This window comes from Rhinolophus ferrumequinum, chromosome 13 (assembly GCF_004115265.2).
Source record: "Rhinolophus ferrumequinum isolate MPI-CBG mRhiFer1 chromosome 13, mRhiFer1_v1.p, whole genome shotgun sequence".
In the NCBI taxonomy this organism is placed as follows: Eukaryota; Metazoa; Chordata; class Mammalia; order Chiroptera; family Rhinolophidae; genus Rhinolophus; species Rhinolophus ferrumequinum.
Genome location: NC_046296.1, coordinates 1,470,317 through 1,476,316, shown reverse-complemented (window position 1 = coordinate 1,476,316; position 6,000 = coordinate 1,470,317).

Sequence of the window (6,000 nt, the reverse complement as noted above, 5' to 3'; positions counted from 1 at the left end):
ATTATATGTAATCAATGGTAAATGTTATGGAGCCAGGGATCACATCACAGCTTGGAAGAGGATTCATCATCATTAAAATTACAATCAATCAATTTTCATTTCTCCTAACATTTTTTTCTATATTGTAACATATTTTTATCCAGTGCTTTAGTATTATAATAAATGACAACTTTGATCTTAGTGAAAAACTTTAAGATTTTTTTTTTTTTAATTTGGGAAAACTGATTTACTTTCCTTACTTTGACACTACCATAGTTCACCAAATGCTCCCAGGGATTATGTTGCCGTAAGTGTTGTCCAAAGGTGTATTGATTTACCATCTCTTTTTGGTTAGTCTTACTTTTTGACATCAAATGGACTATATTTGAAAAGCACCAAAAGTAGTATGCAATCCACCTTAGAGTGGGAACGATTCTTTGAAGTGTGAAAAAATATTCATCATTTAAAAATATTAAGTACCTACATATTCACATTATTACATTGTAGGCATATTCAATTATGCCTACAACATTAATGGTTAAATGAAACTCTGCTGTGAATGTCCTTGAGTTTTGACCAGGTCCCTGTGAGTTTATAGCATTAAGAATAAAAATAGAACAACTTTCCTACAAATAGCTTCTATTCCATTTGAGATCTAGTTCATTGGTTAATATGGTTACTTCTGCTTTTATTCAAGGGCTCTCTACACACAGAAGAAAGCATTGGTGAGCCAATGGTAGACTATAATGATGCTGAAAGATATCAAAGGTCTGAAAAATGGAGAGATATTCCATGTATAGGAAGATTCAATTCTGATGTCAGTGTCAGTTCTTCCTAACTTCATTTATAGGTTCAACAGAACCCCAATTAAAATCTCAACGTGTTACTTTGTGGAAATCGAAAACTAATTCTAGAGTTTATACAGAAAGGCAAAAGGCCCAAATTGTAATATGTTTTTGACAGAAATAAGGAATATCCGTGGGTAATATCTTCATGCTAAGGCAATCCTGCAAACTCTTAGTAGAACATGGTTTGGACTAGAAGGTTCAGCTGTGTTAGGCAATAGTGGCCTTGAGCACCTGGTCATGATTTTACTTCGTAGGCTTAGGGCAACAGCTTATTCAAGCTACCAGATCTACGTCTGTATCTATATCTATATCTGTATCTATATCTAAATCTGCATCTGTCTGTGTCTATGCCTATGCCTCGGCTTAGGCCAAGGCCTACACCCACGCCTATGCCCGTGCCCATGTCGATGCCTTTGCCTATGTCTGTGCCCATGTCTATGTCTACGTCTACGCCTACACCTGCATCTAAGCCTATGCCTATGTCTGTGCCTATGTCTCTGTCCATGTCTACATCTACAGTCATGTGCCACAGAACAAGATTTCAGTCAATGACAAACTGCATATGCGACGGTGGTCCCATAAGATTATCATGGAGTTGAAAAATTCCTAGTGCCTAGTGTTGTGGTAGCCCTTGTAACATTGTAGCACAATGCTTTACTCACATGTCTGTGGTGATGCTGGTATAAACTGGCTACTGCACTGCCAGTTGTATGAAAGTATAGCACGTACAATTATGTACAGTATGTAATACTTGATAATAAAAGAAATGACTATGCCACTGGTTTATGTATTTACTATGCTATGTTTTTAATAATTATTTTAGAGTACTCTTTCTACTTATTAAAAAGAACTTTGCTGTAAAACAGTATGCCATGTTATGCTGGCAGAAGCCTCATACATCCAGTGTTTACTGGGTCTCATTGTATTGTTTTCTCTTGTGCTTTATTTAATCTCTTGTTCTTTTGTTCCTCATGGCCCCTAAGTGTACAAAATCCATTGCTCATGTTGCCAGTAAGAGGCCCCATCAAGTGATTGATGTGGAAACAAAATTAAATGTGATTAATGACTACATAGGTAGAATATCAGTGATGGTTATTGCTCGCCAGTCAGGCATTTCCCATTTTACCATAGCTATGATCTTGAAAAACAAAGTGGTGAAAGTTGTCAAAGTATCTGCTTCATTGAAGACAACTGGACTAACAAAAATTTGAGAAGGACCTATATCAGACATGGCAAAACTTCTAATGACCTGGATTGAAGACCAGACACAGAAGCATATCCCTGTCAATACCATGACCATCACAGGCAAAGAAAAGAGTTTGCCTGTGACGCTGAAAGTAAAGGCTGGACCTGACTATGGTGTTGAATTTACTGCTAGCTATGGGTGGTTTAAATGATTCAAGAATTGTTAGTCATTACATAATGTGGAAGTGAATGGTTGAGTCTGTTGAGTGCTCATGTAAAGACAGCTGAAGAATTTTTGGAAACTCTAGATTAATTGAGTGTGGAGGAAAATTACTTGCCAGAGCAAACACTTAATACAAATGAAAACTTCCTATTCTAGAAATGTTTGTCTGAAAGGAGTTTTATCCATAAGGAAGTCAAGTAAAGACCAGGTTTCAAAGTTTTTACGGACAAGGTAACAGTCTTGCATGTGGGCAATGCTGCAGGTTACAAATTGAAACACTCTGTGATCTGGCACAGTGAGAACTCCAGGGCCTTCAGACATATCAATAAGCACACACAACCAGTGTCCTAAAAGAGCAATAAGAAAAATAAGAAGTCATGTATGGCCCAGTTCTTCTCCCAGGATGCCCTCCTGAATTGCTATACCAACAAAATGGGAAGTACTGTTTGCAGAATATCATACCTTTCAAGATTTTGCTTACTATTGATAATGCTTCTGGACATTGTCCTTTTATTGGTGATCTTCATCCCAATATAAAATTAATATTAATATTTCTCCTTCTAAATACCACATCTTTGATCTCATCAATGGATCAAGGTATTCTAGCAGCTTTTAACACCTACTACATGAGGAGGACATTCGCTCAGGCTATTGCTGCAACTGAGAAGATAGTGATGCAATTCTGGAAGGATTATACCAGCTATGACCACATTGAGAACCTTACCTGAGTTTGAGATGATGTCACCAAGGAATCTACGAATGGCATCTGGAAAAAACACTCAAGAGTTTCACCCACACATAAAAGTTTTGGCGAGGATGAGGAGGTTGCAAAAATCAACAAGGCTGTGGTTGACAGACAGCTTTAACCTGGGAGTGGATGAAGGTGACATTGAGGAGCTTCTAGAGGGGGTTCCTGACAAAGTGACCAAAAAGGAGTCATTGGAACTGGAATAGGAACCCATCGCTGAAGAAGAGGCAAGAGGAAAAGAAACTGCAAGAAAAGAAAAAGAAGAACCCCCTGGAAAAATCACAGTGGAAGGTTTAGCAGAAGATTTTTCAGGCCTCAACAAGCTCCTTAAAATGTTTGAAAATGTAGGCCCCAACACCAAAAAGTTGTCATTAATAGAAAAGAATTTTCATGGTGCATTACTTGCTTCCAAGCAAATCTGTGATGAAAAAAGAAACAAACCAAGCAAACCACCACGGACATATTTCTGAAAAGAGTGACACTTCCTCCAAAAGAGCCTCAGGCAGATCTTTCAGGAGGTGTTCCAGAAGAAGACATTGTTTTCATAGGAGATGACACCTACGTTTATGTTATTGTCCCTGAAGAACTTCCTATCGGACAAGATACAGAGGTGAGAGACAGTGATATTAATGATCCTGACCCTCTGTAGGCCTAGGCTAATGTGTGCGTTTGTGTCTTAGTTTTCAATAAAAAAGTTTAAAAGACAAAAAAAACAAAGATTAAATAGAAAAAAGCTTATAGAACAATGATATAAAAATATTTTGTACAGCTGTACAAGGGGTTTGTGTTGTAAGCTAAATGTTAGCACAAAAGAGTAAAAAGGTTTTAAATAATTAAGAAACTTATAGAATAAAAAAGTTACAGTAAGCTAAAGTTAATTTATTATTAAGGAAACTTTTAAAAAATAAATTTAGATTAGTTGTACAGTGTTTAAAATCTGTAGTAGTACACAGAAAAAAACCAAAAAACAGTCGTGTCCTAGGCCTTCACACTCACCCCTCACTCACTGACTCAACCAGAGCTACTTCCAGTGCTGTGAGCTCCATTCATTGTACATTAACTATAAAGGGACACAGTATTTTATGTTTTTTAAAGATATTGTTACTGTACTTTTTCTATGCTTGGATACACAAATACTTAGCATTGTATTATAATTGCGTATAGTATTCAGTACAGTAGCATGTTGTATAGAACAATGGACTATACTGTATAGCCTAGGTATGGAGTAGGCTAGACCACCCAGGTTTGTGTAAGTGCACTCTATGGTGTTTGCCACAACAACAAAATTGCCTAATAATGCATTTCTCAGAACATATCCCCATTGCTAAGTAACATATGACGACTGTATCTCTCTCTCTCTGTCTCTGTCTCTGTGTGTGTATATCTATATACACACACACACACACACACCCTACACACACACACACACACACACACACACACACACACACACACTGGAGTGTCAAAAAAATGTAGACCAGTGGAAACTTTGGCCAAAGTTGTTCAAGCAGTCATTCACCGTAATCAAAAGTGTCTGGATGCTGATGGTAACCACTTTGGGAACTTCTTGTAATTTCAGAAGTCAAATGTGACTTGTATTCATCTTTTGTTATCAGATTGTATTGAGTATTACAATTTTAATACAGTTTTCCTTTCTTAAAATGGGTATACATTTTTTGTGTACCCTCTGTATATGATTCATGAAGACACCTGGAAGCTAAGGGTCAGGAAACGTCTAGTAGAAGGAGGGATACATAGTACACATAATGCTGTGGGAAATATCGGGGAATGTGAAAACTACTGGAGAGAACTGAATGTGAAATATTAAAAAAAGAGGAAAGTTGATATCCCATCTAGTATCATAGTTGGTTGCATGCTGCTTTCTTATTAATCCATTGCTGTGGAAGAAAATTACTTTTCTTCATTGATGCAATTAGAAAATCAACCAGAAATTATTTTATTTTAAACCTTCTGTCAAAACACAAAGAAGCAGGTATTAGAAATTATGTGAAGATTTGGAAATATGTTTTTTTTTTCTCTTTCTTTCAGGTAAACAGTTGAAATCTATGAATTCATAGCCTGCAACAAAATACTTTCTGATTTGAATGAATTGGTGGTACCTGTTGGGTCCTACTCAACCAGTGTCCATTAGAGTAATTAGCTCTAATTAGCACATTTATTGTCAAATTTGGATGTGATCCTGTGAATGGGAGGACAGAAAGGATAATCCCCTTATCTCCACCCCTGCTGTTCCCTCCAGAAAAGAAGATTGAAATACATTGTCAGGAATCTGTGAGGCAGGTTCCCTGCAACAACCCCAGCGGAAGGAGTCACAGAGCCTGCCACCTATGGCTCCTGCCTGTGGCTCTCATGAACCATTGTCTTCCTCCAGAAACGGTAAATGAGACTTCAAAGAAATGATAATGTTATTTCCATTCATGGTCAAAAGTCTCCCAGGGATCTATAGTGCACATTTTACATTTTAACCCAATGGAGACCACTGAGTACACTGAGACCTCATGAATGGAGTTCCATTAATATGGAAGGGATTTCCTGTGTAACACAAGCTGCAAAATATCCTCAAGTTTAATAGCCAATAGAAGTTTTCTCTCCTTTTCTATGCTTCTACTCAGGAAATCTTTGTCTCATCCATCTCTGAGTTGAAGAAATAGAACTTGAATCAAAATTTAAACCTAGTTTAGATAACAGGGCGCTTTTATTTGTTATTGAATGATTATGAACTCTAGAACATGAATGGGACTACACAGTGCAAATCAACTTGATAATGTAATGTGAATGAAATTTATAATTTTTCATTGATTTACAAAGTTTATAATTCCATTAATTCTATCTTCAATTAATTTTAACATTTATTCTATATGGCAATCCCCAAATTATCGTAGAGATTAGATTATAAAGTAATTCAAAATTTAGTTATTATCTTAGGGTCATAAAGATGGACAGGAAAAATTAAGAAATAGGCCTTAAAAAAACACAATAGAAAATGGTGCAATCAT